Raw genomic sequence first — 16,918 nt, 5'->3', positions numbered from 1 at the left:
AATAGATAATATCAAGCATGTATTATGTACTAGGCACCCTTATAGGCAGTGGGTATATGTCACTGAACAAAATAGACAAAAAGCCCAACCCTTGAGGAAGTTATATTGTGAGAATGGAGGCAAATAATAAATAAGCAAACAATAATTGAATTATGTTTAAAATATGCTTTGGCATAACAAAAGTGTAGAACAGTTTAAGAGGATCAAGAATCTGTGTGGGATGGGAGGTACACATCACAATATTAAATGGCTAAATAGGATAATCATGGTAGGTCTCATTAGGCAAGTAAATTTAAGCAGAGATTTGAAGTAGGTGAAAGAGTTAGCCGAGTGGTTTTCTGGAGGAAAACATTCCAGTTGGAGGAAAACTACAGAGTAAAAACCTTAAAGAAGATGTGTGTTTGGTATGTTCAAGGAAAGTCACAGAAGTTCGTGTGGTTGGAGCAGAAGAAAGATGATCAGGAGAGCAGTAGGAAATAAGGTCAGGGTGGTAATGAGAAAACCAGATAATTTGGGCTTTGTTACAGTAAGGCTTTTCCTGGTACTCCAAGTGAAATGGGAAGACAGAACTTCCCTTTTTAAGACAGGAGTGATATGGCTAAAGTCAGTCTGACTGCCATGTTGAAAATGTAATGTAGGGAGGAAAGGGTAAAAGCAGGAAGATACAGTAAGAGGCTATTTCAGTAGTCCTAATGAGAGATTATGTTGACTTTGACCAGGGTGGTAGCAGTGGGGAAAATAAAATAGTCAAATTCTCAATATTTTTTCAACTATTGAAAAATTTTAAATCTACAGAAAACTTGCAAGAATGAGACAGTGAACATTCATATATCCTTCACTTAGTTTCACTAATTGTTTACACTTGCCACATTATCTCCATATATATAAATATATGGAAAGAGAAGGGGTAAAATGTTAAATGATTTTTACAATGTTATGTGGATTTTACAAATGTTAGACCATTTTACAGTCAGTTAAAGACATCATAACACTTTATACTGCAATACTTCATGTACTGCCTCCTAAGAACAAAGATATATTGTGATAGTTAATTTTGTCTGCTAACTTGACTGGGCCATGGGGTTCCCAAATATTTGGTTAAACATTATTCTAGTGTGTCTGTGAGGGTGTTTCTGGATGAGATTAACATTTGAATCAGTAGATTGAATAAAACAGATTGCTTTCCCCAATGAGAGTGGGCCTCATCCAATCTGTTGAAGCTCTGAGAGGAACAAAAGACTGAGTAAGAGAGAGTCCACTCTTTCTGGCTGATGGTCTTTGATGTGGGGATGTTGATCTTCTGTCTTTGGACTCAGACTGAAACTCATACCATCATCAGCTCTCCTGGTGCTCAGGCTTTCAATCTGCAGATCTTGGGACTTCTTAGCCTCCATAATCATGTGAGCCAATTCCTTAATTATTATGTTGATATAAAATTCATTGATCTTTATTCTTCTGTTTAAATTTTAGATTAAGATTGTCTAGTTTCCTTAAAAATACAAGTGGAATTTTCATGTCAATGATTTTTAATTTATGGACTAATTTGGGGAGATTTTATTTTATATTAATGAATGGTGTCTAATGATAGAATGTTTCTCTATCTATGTATAATCTTCTCTGTACTTTAAAAGTGTATTATATATTTTTATTCATTGAGATCTTGTATATTCTTAGTTAATTCCTAGATGCTTTATAGCTCTTTTGATATTGTAAATGATATTTTTAAATGTTTTCTACTTATTGATAACAGTGAAATACTGTTAACATTTTCAAGTTGATCAAGGGTTGCAGAAAACTTGCCCATATTGGTTATCAGTTCTTATGTTGCTTTTTCTAAGTAGATTACATCCATAGTAAAAAAAAAAAAAAAGGATAGTTTTATTTCTTCCTTTTTCTATCATTTTATTTCTTTATAGTAATAGGGCCAGGACCTACAGTAACATTTTAAACAGTTGAGGTGATGGTTAGCATCCTTATAGTATTCTTCATCTTAAAGATAATACATGTAAAATTTCTTTATCAAGTGTACTTTCTGCTGTAAGTCTTTAATATGTAATTTTTCCAAGTAAAGAAATTTTCCTAAGAGTTATTTTTGATCAGAATTATGTATTGAACTTTATTGAAAGCTGTAGTGGGTTGAATGATGGCCTCTGCAAATATGTCCATGTCCTAATATCTGGATCCTCTGAATGTTACCTTATTTTGAAAAAGAGTCTTTGCAGATATAATTAAATTAATGACCTTAAGATGAGAACATCCTGGGTTACCCAGGTAGACCCTAAATCCAATAGCAACTGTTCTTATAAGAGATAGAAGGAAACACAGAGAAGAGGAGAGATGCATGTGAAGATGGAGGGAGAGATCATAGTGGTACAGCCACAAGAAATGCCAACAGCCACCAGAAGCTAGAAGAGGGAAGGAAGGGATTCTCCCCTGGAGCTTTTGGAGGGAGCAAAGCATTTTTAACACCTTGATATCATAATCTGACCTCTAGAACTGGGAGAGAATAAATTTTTGTTGTTTTAAGCCATGAAGTGTCTGGTAATTTGTTACAGAAGCCCTAGGAAATGAATACAAATGCTTTTATGTATTATTTGATTTTTGTCTTTTAGTTTATTTATGTAGTCAATCTAGTCAGTTTTCAGGGTGAGAATCAAACAATTGTAGGTATTTTTAATTGAGAGGATATTCATATGGGAAATTATATGCTTACAAGATTACCGGAAGGGTTTAAGTAGTAAGCTGCACAAAAGTCACTTACTGGTAAAATTATTTCCTCTGAGAATGCCATTAGAGATGCACCAGAGCTTCTTATATCACCACAACAGCCTTGGGACCCAGAATTCTGGAGAATGGACACTAAATATGTGATACAGGAATTAAGGAATCAGATTAAGAACTAATACACTTGAGCTGAAGGCCTCTGTTTTTAGAAATGACTGAAAGTATAAAAGCATGCATGAGAGGTGTCAGGTAACTCAAAAGACATATTTTACCCAAATTATTATCTACACTTATAGACCTTCTCTCATTTTATGACACATAATTCATAATAGACAGGAACTCTGTGTAAGCAATATCGTAAATCCAATGATTTTCAAAATTGAAAGAAAATTTGCTGTAATTAGAAATGGTGTAATTATAAAGAATGTGGCATGACCTTCAGTAATGGATATCAATTTACTCAACATTAGAGAACTCATACTGGTGAAAAACACAATCAATGTAAGAAATGTGAAAAGATGTTTAAGTTTAATTCAGTCCTTACCACACTATAGAGAATTCATACTGGTGAGAAACTTTATGAATGTTAAGAATGTGAGAAAGTCACTATTAGTGTGGATAATTTAGTCAAAACCAGAGAATTCATACTAGCAAGAAATCCTGTGAATATAAGGAATATAGGAAGATCTTTAGAACTAATTGAGCTCTTTCTGCAAATCAAAGAATTTATACTGTGATAAACTTTATGAATACTAGTAATGTGAGAAACCCTTTATTGTGTGTGGACAAGTTAATTAAAACTGAGAATTTATACTGATGAGAAAGCTGGTGAATGTAAGAAATGTAAAAGTATGTTTAGACTTACTTCAGTCCTTCCTGTATATTGGAAAATTCACACTAGTGAGATGCTTTATGAATATTAGAAATGCAATAAAGACTTCATTGTGTGTAGACAATCTTTCCACATCAAAGTATTCATATACATGAGAAATCATAGAAATAGAAAGAATGTAAGAAGGTCTTTAGACCTAATTGAGTTCTTTCTTCAAGCCCGAGAATTCATACTGATGATAATCATTATGAATGTAAGGAATGTGGGAAAGCCTTGATTGTGTGTGTACAAGTTACTCAGTATCAGAGAATTGATACAGATGAGAAATCACAGGAATATAAAGAATGTGGGAAGGTCTTTAGACCTAATTGAGTTCTTTCTTCAAGCCCGAGAATTCATACTGATGATAATCTTTATGAATGTAAGGAATGTGGGAAAGCCTTGATTGTGTGTGGATAAGTTACTCAGTATCAGAGAATTCATACAGGTGAGAAATCACAGGAATATAAAGAACGTGGGAAGGTCTTTAGACCTAATTGCGTTCTTTCTTCACCCTGAGAATTCATACTGATGATAACCTTTATGAATGTAAGGAATGTTGGAAAGACTTTTTTTGTGTGTGGACGAGTTACTCAACATCAGAGAATTCATACTGGTGAGTTACCTGATTAATGGAAGAAATCTGGGGAGATAGACCTAATTCAGTCTTTACTATATATTAGAGAATTCATACTGCTGAGAAGGTTTATGAATATAAGAAACTCAATAAAGCCCCTACCGTGTGTGGACAACTTACTCAACATCAGATCATTGATACTGGTAAAAAAACCCCACAACCTTATGGATGTAGTCAAAATTGGACAACTGTTACATCAATAAGTTACTTGAGAATAAAGTATTCATATCAATCAGAAACTTTTTGAATGCAAGGAATGTGGGAAGGCTTTCAGATATAATTCAACTTTAATACATGTCAGTGAATTTATACTGTTGTGAATTATGAATGCAGGGAATGTGAGAAAGACTTTAGTCAAGGAAGACACTCTAATATGCAAAAGAGAAATCATACTGATAAAAACCATATATATATAAAATATGTGGAGAGACTTTAAGTAGTGGCCATCAAATTACTCAACCTCAGAGAATTCATACAGAGGAAGAACTATGAATACACAGCATTATGGAAGGCCTTTATTCATGTTGGAGATCTTAGTTTTCATCAAATAATTCATTCTGTTAAGAACAAAGTTAAGGAAGATGGGAAGGCCTTTAGGTAACGTTTATATCTTTATTAGCATGAGAGAATTTGTAAGGTGATTTAACTGACTAAGAAAGCCTTCACTTTTCGTACTTCTGTTTGTAGAATATCAGAATATCTATCCTAGAAAAAATCCTGGAGAATGTAGAAACTCTGCATGTTAATTTAAGCTTATATATCTCTAGGGGTACAATTTTACTAGGTACAATTTTCAATTACAGTAGTTACTTTGGAGAACATTCGATATGGACTAGATTGTACATTTTGAGGCACCTTAGAACAAAAAGGAAACAATATTTCTATTTCCCAATAGTGTGCTTTATTTAATTGGTATGAAGCATCTTCCAACTTGAAATCGGAATTTAAAATTGCCTCACTAAATAATTCCTTAGCTAAAGCAAATTAAAAATATGAAAAACTTAGAACTGCTTCATTTGTAGATCCACATTACACTCCCTTTCCTATCTCTCCTACTTTTCCCTTACCCCTCCTCCACTTCCAGGATCTTGTTCAACTCTCATTGATTCCTTATCTTTACTCCTCCTCCTCCTCTTTCCCCTTAACTCCCAAGACTACTTTAATGCATCTTAAAATTTTTATTCCCATTTGGGGAAGACCTCAACATGTAGTCATGTTAGGATCTCTGTGCCATTGTTTGGCCTTCCCATGTCCCAAAACGCAAAAATAAAAATGTCTATCAAGATAGTCATGTGATTTTTGTCTTTTATTGATATGGAGTATTCATTAATAGATTTTCAGATGGTAAAACAACCTTGCCTTACCACGATAGGTCAGTTAATCATGATGCATGATCCTTTAAAAATATTGCTGGATTCAATGTGCTAGTATTTTATTGAGTATTTTTGTGTCTCTATTCATAAGAGAGATTTGTAGGGTTTTTTTTCTTGTGATGTGTTTGTCTGGCTTTAGTATCAGTGGCCTAATCGAATGAGTTGGGAAGTATTCCATCTTCCTCTGTTTTTTGGAAGAGTTTGTGAGGAATTGGTATTAATTCTTTTTTAAGTGACTAGCTGGTCCTGGGCTTTTCACTGTGGGAAGGTTTTTATTACTAATTCAATCTTTTCACTTATTATAGGTATATTCAGATTTTTATATTTCTTCTTGACTCACTTGGTGGTTTCTAGAACTTTTTCCATTTTATCTACATTATCTGATTTGTTGGCCTACAGTTGTTCATAGTATAACTTTTTTTTTTTAAGGAAGATTGGCCTTGAACTAACATCTGTTTCCAATCTTCCTCTATTTTTTCTCCCCAAAGTCCCCCAGTACATAGTTGTATATCCTGGTTGTAGGTTCTTCTAGTTCCACTATTTGGGACACTGCCTCAGCATTGCTTGATGAGTCGTGCTAAGTCCGTTACCAGGGTCCGAACTGGTGAAACTCTGGGCCGCCAAATCACAGCGTGCAAACTTAACCACTTGGCCACAGGCCTGGCCCCACATAGTATAACTTTATCATTATTTTAACAGGCATACCTTGGAGATATTGTAGGTTCAGTTCCAGACCACCGCAATAAAGTGAGTCACACAATTTTTTTGGTTTCCTGGTGCATATAAAAGCTATGTTTACATTATACTGTAGCCTATTAAATGTGCAATAGCATTATGTCTAAAAAGAAATTTACACACCTTAATTAAAAAATACTTTATTGTTAAAAAATGCTAACCATTATCTGAACCATTAGCGAGCCATAATCTTTTTGCTGGTGGAGGGTCTTCCCTCGATGCTGATAGTTGCTGACTGATCAGGGTGGTGGTTGCTGAAATTTGAGGTGGCTCCAGCAATTTCTTAAAATAAGACAACAATTAAGTTTGCCGCATCAATGGAATCTTCCTTTCATGAACGATTTCTCTGTAGCATGCAATGCTTTGATAACATTTTACCCACAGTAGAACTTCTTTAAAGTTGGAGTCAATCCTCTCAAACCTTGCCCCTGCTTTATCAACTAAATTTATGTAACATAAATCCTTTGTTATCATTTCAACAATCTTCACAGCATCTTCACCAGGAGCAGATTCCATTTCAAGAAACCATTTTCTTTGTTCCTCCATAAGAAGTAACTTCTCATCCATTAAAGTTTCATTATGACATCGCAGTGATTCAGTCACATCTTCAGGCTCCACTTCTAACTCTAGGTCTCTTGCTATTTTCACTACACCTGCAGTTACTTCGTCCACTGAAGTCTTGAACCCCTTGAAGCCTTCCATGAGGGTTAGAATCAACTTCTTCCAAACTCTTGTTCATGTTGATATTTTGACCTCTTTCCATGAATCACAAATGTTCTTAATGTCTCTAGAATAGTGAATCCTTACCAGAAGATTTTCAATTGACTTTGCCCAGATCCATCAGAGGAGTCACTATCTGTGGCAGCTATGGCCTTGCAAAATTTATTTCTTAAGTAATAAGACTTGAAAGTTGAAATTTCTCACTTATTCATGGGCTGAAGAATGGATGTTGTGTTAGTAGGTGTGAAACAACATCCATCTCATTGTACATCTCCATCAGAGCTCTTGGGTAACCAAGTGCATTGTCAGTGAGCAGTAATATTTTGAAAGAAATCTTTTTTTCTGAGTGGCAGGTCTCAACAGTAGGCTTAAAATATTCAGTAAATCATGTTGTAAACAGAATTTGCTGTTCCATTTATAAAGCACAGGCAGAATAGATTTAGCACAATTCTTGAGGGCTCTGAGATTTTTGGAATGATCAATGAGCATTGGCTGCAACTTAAACTCACCAGCTGCATTAGCCCCTAACAAGAGAATCAACCTATTCTTTGAAGCTTTGAAACCAGGCATTGGCTTCTCTTCTCTAGCTGTGAAAGCCCTAGATCACATCTTCTTCCAAGGTAAGACTATTTTGTCTACAATGAAAATCTGTTGTTTAGTGTAGCCCACCTTCATTAATTATATTAGCTAGTTCTTCTGGGTCACTTGCTGCCGCTTCTACATCAGCACGTGCTGCTTCACCTTGCACTTTTATGTTATGGGAGATGGCTTCTTTCCTTAAACCTCATGAACCTCTGCTAGCTTCAAAGTTTTCTTCTTCAGCTTCCTCACCTCTTTCAGCCTTCATAGAATTGAAGAGAGTTAAGGCCTTTTTCTGGATTAGGTTTTGGCTTAAGGGAATGTTGTGGCTGGGTCTGTCTTCTATCCTGACCACTGAAACTTTCTCTGTGTAAGCAATAAGCCTATTTTGTTTTCTTATCATTCGTGTGTTCACGGGAATAGCAGTTTTAATTTCCTTCAAGAACTTTTCCATTGCATTCACAATTTGGCTAACTGGTGCAATGGGCCTAGCTTTTGGCCTGTCTTGGCTTTTGACATGCCTTTGTCACTAAGCTTAATCATATCTAGCTTTTGATTTAAGGTGAGAACTGTGCAACTATTCTTTTCACTTGAACGCTTAGAGGCTATTGTAGGGTCTTTAACTGGCCTGGTTTCAATGTTGTTGTATCTCCAAGGATAGGGAGGCCTGAGGTGAGGGAGAGAGATCTTGGAATGGCTGCTGATTGGAGTAATCAGAACATACACAACATTTACTGATTAAGTTTGCCATCTTATGTGGGCATGATTTGTGGCACCCCAAAACAATTACAATAATAACCTCAAAGATCACTGATTACAGATCACCATAACAAATATAATAATAATAATTAAAAAGTTTATTTAATTGTTATTATTGTGAGAATCACCAAAATGTGACACAGTGAGCAAATGGTGTTGGAAAACTGGCACCAACGGACTTGCTTGACTCAGGGTTACCATAAACCTTCAATTTGTGAAAAACACGGTATCTGCAAAGTGAAGTAAGATGAGGTATGCCTGTATTTCTAGAAAGTCAGGAGTAATGTTCCTGCTTTTATTTCTGATTTTATTAATTTGATTCTTCTCTCTTTTTCTCTTGGTCGGTCTAGCTAAAGGTTTGTCAATCTTATTGATCTTTTCAAAGAACTAGCTTTTGGTCTCATTGATATTTACTTTATGCTTTTTCTATACTCTAGTTCATCAATATCCACTCTATTTCTTATTATTTCTTTCTTTCTGATTGCTTTGGGTTTAGTTTTCTTTTTTTTCTTTCAGTGTCTTAAGGTGGAAGTTTAGTTTGTTGATTTGAGAGCATTCTTCTTTTTGAATAAGGGTGTACAGCTATAAATTTCCCTCTAAGCACTTGTCTCCCATAAGTTTTGGTATGTTGTGCAATACTTTATTTTTTTAATTTTTTTCCTTTTTCTCCCCAAAGCCCCCCAGTACATAGTTGTATATTCTTAGTTGTGGGTCTTTGTAGTTGTGGCATGTGGGACACCACCTCAGCGTGGCTTGATGAGCAGTTCCATGTCCGTGCCCAGGATTCGAACTGATGAAACACTGGGCCACCTGCAGTGGAGTGTGCAAACTTAACCACTTGGACATGGGGCCAGCCCCTGTTGTGCAATATTTTTATTTATGTCAAACCATTTTCTTATTTCTCTTGAGATTTCTTCTTTTTCCCATTGGTTATTTAGTACTGTATTGTTTAATTTTCACACTTTTTTTGTGTTTCTCAAATTTCTGTTATTAATTTCCAGTCACCATTAAAGGAGATCATCCTTTTATGAGTTCAATTCTTTTAAATTTATTGAGGCTTGCTTTTTGACTTAGCATATGGTTTAACCTGGAGAATGTTACAGACACACTTGAGAAGAGTGTTTTTTCTGCTTTTGTTGGATGGAGTTCTCTGTAGAAGATCTGTTAGATCTAGTTTGTATACACTTTTGTTCAAGTCTTCTATTTCCTTGTTGATCTTCTGCATAGTTGTTTTCTACAGTATTGATAGTGGAATATTGAAGTCTCCATCTATTGTTGAATTGTTGATTTATTCCCTCAATTCTGTCAGCTTTGCTTCATATATTTTGGGGCTCTATTGTTATGTGTTAGGGCTCTGTGTTGCTGGATATCTGTTTATAATTTTTATAATTTCAAGATAGCGTGACCCTTTTATCAATATAAAGTGTCACTCTTTAGCTCTAGTAACATTTTTGTTTTAAAGTCCATTTTGTCTGATATAAGTATAGCCACTCTAGCTTTTGTATGGCTACTGTTTGCAAGATATAACTTTTTTACAACACTTTACTTTTTTTTTTGGTGAGGAAGATTGTCATTGAACTAACATCTGTTGCCAATCTTCCTCTTTTTATTTCTCCCTAAAGCCTCAGTACATAGTTGTATATCCTAGTTGTGGGTCCTTCTAGTTCTTCTATGTGGGACACCACCTCAGTATGGCTTGATGAGTGGTGCTAGGTCCATGCCCATGATCTGAACTGGAAAACCCTGGGCTGCCAAAGTGGAGCTTGTGAATTTAACCAGTACACCACAAGGGTGGCCCCAACCCTTTCAACCTACTTGTATCTTTGAATCGAAAGTGTGTCTCCTGGGAGCAATGTCAGCATTATGGTGGAGTGAGTTGTTTCCTTTGTCTCTCTCCTCTAAGTTACAACCAGTGGGACATCCATTGACCAAGAAAGGACTCCCTGCAGAGCACATGGGAGCACCTGAGAGATCCATGCATCTATACATCTGAAGGTGGGTGGACTGGACCTCTGGGAGTCAGCGGAACTAGGGAAGCAGTCCCCATCCCCTCCCTGGCAGTGGCAATCCAAAGTGCAGATGCTCCTGGCAGTGGTGATTGTGCCCTGACCCAATGTTTCAAGGAGCATACCAGCATATGCTGGCACCGAGAAGCTTCAGGAGCAGACATGGCACTTGTGGCTTAGCTCCTGCCCCTCCCAGTGCAGTGCAGATGGCACCTATTAACTGAGGCTTTAGGAGCCACAGCAGAACCCGTGACCCAACCCCCAGTGGTAGCACCCCCGACACTGGCTCTACCAGCAGTGGGGGCTGCATACAAGACCTTGGGTCCTTGGAAATGACAGCAACACCTGTGAACCCAGCACCCCTGGCAGCAGTACTGCCAGCACACCCAGATAACCTGGGAGTAACAGCACTGCTGGTGCATGGGGCAGCAGCATATGACCCCATGGAGAGCTTGCAGAGAGCCAGTGGGGGAACATGAAACCCAGGTGGCCAGGAAGAAGCAGAAGTGCTCACACCCTGGTGATCCTGGTGGTGACAACCAAGACTGCAGTGACTTCATAAGCCACAAGGCACCAGGAACCTCAGAGGCACAGAAGCACAAGGAGGGCACAGACAATGCCTCTGGCAGAAGCAGTAGTGTGTGAAAAGTTCAGGCTTTCGAATTCAGCCAGAGGCAGCTCAGAATCAAAGTAACCAAAGCCTTATCCAAATAAGAAATGTGTTTACTACCACAAATGCACCGGCAGAGCATCAACTCATCAAGCACCATAAAGAACTACAGTAACACAGTAGAAAAGAAAGAAAATGACAACTCTCCAGAAACCAAACTTGAAGACACAGAATATTACAATCTAACTGACAGGGAATTCAAAATAGCTGTCATGAAGAAACTCAATGAGTTACAAGAAAACTCAGAAAGATGGTTCAATAAACTCAGGAATAAAATTAATGAGCTGAAGGAGTACTTCACTAAAGAGATGAAACTCTAAAAACAAAAACCAAAAATCCTAACAGAGATCCTGGAAATGAAGAACACAATTAATGAGATGGAAAATAAAGTAGAAAGCATTGGAACTAGAGCAGACCATACGGAAGAGACAATTAGCAAGCTCAAAGATAGAGATCTAGAAAGGATTCAGATGGAAGAGGAGAAAGGTCTAAGATTTTTAAAAAGTGAATAAATCCTACAAAAAATATCCAACTCAACTAGGAAAAGCAACATAAAGATAATCAGTATCCCAGAAGGAGAAGAGAAGTAGAAAGGAGCAGAAAGCTAATTCAAAGAAATAATAGCTGAGAACTTTTCAAACCTAGGGAAGTAATTGGATATACAAGTACATGAAGCTAACATAAGTCCAAATTATCTCAATGCAAAAAGACTTTTTCCTAGGCATATTATATTAAAACTATCAAAAGACAATGCCAGAGAAAAATATTAAGGGTGGCCAAAGAGAAGAAAATAACTTACAAAGGAACCCATATCAAGCATTCGATGGATTTCTCAGCAGAAACTCTATAGGCTAGGAGAAAGTGGAATGATATATTCAAGACATTGAAAGACAAAAACTACCAGTCAAGAATACTCTATTCAGCAAAGTTATCCTTCAGATATGAAGGAGAAATAAAGGCTTTACCAGACAAACAAATGCTGAGGGAGTTCATTGCCTTACAATAAATGTTGAAAGGAGCCCTCCTACCTGAAACAAAAAGGCAAAGGTTTACAAAGCTTTGAGCAAGGTGATAAGTAGACAGAGTCAGAAAATTGTAATTCTATATCAGAATTGGTTAGTAAACACTTAATTCAACATAAAAGCTAAAGTAAAAGAAAGCATCAAAAATAACCATAACCACTTCAATTTCGTAACAAACTCACAACACAAAAAAGAATAATTTGTGGCAACAAAAACTTAGGGAAGAGGAAAAGGATGAAACCTGCATAGGCTAATGGAGATAACAGGTTATTAGCAGAAAAAGGACTATCTCATCTATGAGATCTTTTATACAGACCTCATGGTAACCACAAAACAAAAAATCAGAGCAGAGTTGCAAATCATAAAGAGGAAACTGAGAAAAAAATCACAGGAAACCACCAAACTGAAACGGCAGATAGAAAGACAAGGGAAAAAAACAATGGAAATATAGAACAACCAGAAAACAAAAGATAAAATGACAATATTAAGCCCTCTTATATCAGTTATCAATCTAAATGTAAATGGATTGAACTCACGAATCAAAACACACAGAGTAACTGGATGGATTAAAAAACAAGACCCAGGGCTGGCCCCATGGTTGAATGGTTAAGTTTGTGTGCTCCACTTCAGCAGCCTGGGATTTGCTGGTTTGGATCCTGGGCGTGTATCTACACACCAATCATCAAGCCATGCTGTGGCAGCATCCTGTATAGAATAAATAGAATGACTTACAACTAGGATATACAACTATGTACTGGGGCTTTGGGGAGAAAAAACAACAACAACAACAACACAAGACCCAACAATATGCTGCCTCCAGGAGACCCATCTCAGCTCTAAAGAAAAACATAGGCTCAGAGTGAAGGGGTGGAAGATGATACTGCAAGCAAATGGCAACCAAAAGAAAATAGATGTAGCTGTATTTGTATCAGACAAAATAGACTTCAAGGCAAAAAAGATAATGAGACAAAGATGGGTATTATATAATGATAAAAGGAACATTCCACCAAGAAGACATAACACTTATTAATATATATGCATCTAACATAGGAGCACCAAAGTATATAGAGCAACTATTAACAGCTCTAAAGGGAGAAGTTGATAGCAATAAAATAATAATAGGGGACTGTAACACCCTACTTATATCAGTGGGATAGGTCATCCAGATAGAAAGTCAGTAAGGAAACATTGGCCTTAAATGAGACACTAGACCAGATGGACTTAATAGATAATATAAAACATTCCATCCAAAAGCAGCAGAATACACTTTCTTCCCAAGTGCACATGTAACATTCTCAAAGATAGACCATATGTTGGTAAACGAAACAAGCCTCAATAAATGTAAGAAAATTGAAATCATATCAAACATCTTTTCTGACCACAATGTGAAACTAGAAATGAACTAAAAGAAAAAAGCTGGAAAAGTCACAAAGATGTGGACATTAAACAATGTGCTACTGAACAACTACTGGATCAAAGAAGAAATCAAAGGAGAAATTTAAAAATACCTGGAGACAAATGAAAATGAAAACACTACATACCGAAACTATGGATGCAGCAAAAGTGGTACTAAGAGGGAAGTATATAGCAATACAAGCCTACCTCAAGAAACAAGAAAAATCTCAAATAAACAATATAACACTATACCTAAAAGAGCTAGAAAAAGAAGAACAAACAAAGCCCGAAGTCAGTGCAAGGGAGGAAATAATAAAAATCAGAGCAGAAATAAATGAAATACAGACTAAAAAGACAATAGAAGGGATCAATGAAACTAAGAACTTGTTCCTTGAAAAGATAAACAAAATTTACAAACCCTTACCTAGGCTCACTAAGAAAAAAGAGAGAAGGCTCAAATAAATAAAATCAGAAATGAAAGAGGAGAAATTACAATGGATACCCCAGAAATACAAAGAATTATAAGAGAATACTATGAAAAGCTACACACCAACAGATTGTATAGCCTAGAAGAAATGGATAAATTCTTAGAATCATACAACCTCTCAAAACTGAATCAAGAAGAAATAGAGAATCTGAATAGCCCAATCACAAATAAAGGGATTGAAACAGTAATCAACCCCTTCCCCCTAAAAAAGTCCAGGACCAGATGGCTTCTCCAGTGAATTCTACCAAACATTCAAAGAAGATTTAATACCCATCCTTCTCAAAGTCTTCCAAAAAATAGAAGAGACAGGATGCTTTCTAACTCATTTTATAAGGCTGACATTACCCTGAATGCAAAACCAGTCAAGGACAACACAAAAGAGGAAAATTACAGGGGCCGGCCCAGTGGTGCAGCAGTTAAGTGCACACGTTCCACTTTGGCAGCCCAGGGTTCACTGGTTCGGATTCTGGGTGCGGACATGGCACTGCTTGACATGCCATGCTGTGGTAGGCATCCCACATACAAAGTAGAGGAAGATGGGCATGGATGTTTGCTCAGGGTCAGCCTTCCTCAGCAAAAAGGGGAGGATTGGCAGCAGTTAGCTCAGGGCTAATCTTCCTAAAAACAAAAAAAAAAGAAAGAGGAAAATTACAGGCCAATATCACTGATGAACATAGATGCAAAAATCCCCAGCAAAACATTAGCAAATTGAATACAACAATACATTAAAAGGGTTGTACATCATGATCCAGTGGAATTTACTCCAGGGACAGAGGAATGGTTCAACATCTGCAAATCAATCAGTGTGATACACCACATTACCAAAACGAAGAATAAAAATTATATGATCATCTAAATAGATGCAGAGAAAGTGTTTGACAATATTCAACATCCACTTATGATAAAAACTCTCAATAAAATGTGTATTGAAGGAAAGTACTTCAACATAATGAAGGTCATATATGACAAGCCCACAGCTAACATCATACTCAGTAGTGAAGAACTGAAAGCTATTCCTCTAATAACAGGAACAAGACAAGGGTGCCCATTCTTGCCACTCTTATTCAACATAGTATTTGGAAGTCCTAGCCAGAACTATTAGGCAAGAAAAAGAAAAAAAAAAAGAAATTGAAATTGGAAAGGAAAAAGTAAACTGTCACTATTTGTGGATGACATGATTCTACATATAGAAAACCCTAAAGAATTCACCAAAAACTATTAGAAATAATTAATGAATACAGTTGTAGTTGCAGGGTACAAAATGAACACACAAAAATCGGTTGCATTTCTATACACTAACAATGAAATAGCAGAAAGAGAAATCAAGAATACAATCCATCTACAATTGCAACAAAAAGAATAAAATACCTAGTAATAAATTTAACCAAGGAGGTGAAAGACTTATGTACTGAAAACTATAAGACTTTATTGAAATCAATTGAAGAAGGCATAAAGAAATGGAAGGATATTCAGTGCTCATGGATTGGAAGAATGAACATAGTTAAAATGTCCATATTACCTAAAGCATTCTACAGATTCAGTGTAATCTTGATTAGAATCCCAGTGACATTTTTCATGGCTATAGAACAAAGAATCCTAAAATTTACATGGAACAACAAAAGACCCCAAAGAGCCAAAGCAATCCTGAGAAAAAAGAACAAAGTTGGAGGTATCCACTCCCTGAATTCAAAATGTACTGCAGAGCTATAGTAATCAAAACAGCATGGCACTGGCAGGAAAACAGACCCATAGATCAATGCAACAGAATTGAGAGCTCAGAAATAAAACCACACATCTACGGACAGCTAACTTTTGACAAAGGAGCCAAGAACATACAATGGAGAAAGGAAAGTCTCTTCAATAAATGGTATTGGGAAAACTGGACAGTCACATGCAAAAGAATGAAAGTAGACCATTATCTTACATCATACAAAAAAAAAATAACTCAAAATGGATTAAAGACTTCAATGTAAGGCCTGAAACCATAAAAATCCTAGAAGAAAACATAGGCAGTACACTCTTTGACATCGGTCTTAGCAGTATCTTTTTGAATACCATGTCTCCTGAGGCAAGGGAAACAAAAGAAAAAATAAACAAATGCGACTACATCAAACTAAATAGCCTCTGCATGGCAAAGGAAACCATCAACAAAATGAAAAGACAACCCACCAATGGGGAGAAAATATTTGCAAATCATATATCTGGTAAGTGGTTAATTTCCAAAATATATAAAGAACTCATACAACTCAGTAACAAAAAAAGAACAACCCAATCAGAAAATGGGCAGAGGATATCAACAGACATTTTTCCAGAGAAAATTTACAGATGGCCAACAGGCACATGAAAAATTGCCAAAAATCTCTAATTATTAGGGAAATACAAATCAAAACTACAGTCAGAATGGCTATTATTAAAAAGACAAGAAATAATTGTTGGAGAGGATGTGGTGAAAAGGGAATGCTCATACACTGCTGGTGGGAATGCAAACTGCTGCAGCCACTATGGAAAACAGTATGGAGATTTCTCAAAACATTAAGAATAGAAAAACCATATAATCCAGCTATTCCACTTCTGGGTATTTATCCAAAGAACATAAAAATACTAATTTGAAAATATATATTCATCCTTATGCTTATTGCAGCATTATTCACAATAGCCAAGACTTTGAAGCAACCTAAGTGCCCACGAATGGATTAATAGATAAAGAAAATATGGTATATATAACGGAGTACCATCAGGCCATTAAAAAAGATGAAATCATGCCATTTATGACAATATGGATGGATCTTGAGGATATTATGCTAAGTGAAATAAGTCAGACAGAGAAAGAAAAATACCAGTGATTTCATTCATATGTGGAAGATAAACAAACACATAGATATGGAAACAGATTGGTAGTTACCAGAGGTGAACAGGACTGGGGGGAGGGCAAAGGGGTAA

This window comes from Equus asinus, chromosome 9 (genome assembly GCF_041296235.1).
Source record: "Equus asinus isolate D_3611 breed Donkey chromosome 9, EquAss-T2T_v2, whole genome shotgun sequence".
NCBI classification, from domain to species: domain Eukaryota; kingdom Metazoa; phylum Chordata; class Mammalia; order Perissodactyla; family Equidae; genus Equus; species Equus asinus.
The sequence above is the reverse complement of the archived record's forward strand: the minus strand, read 5'-3'. Positions refer to the sequence as shown.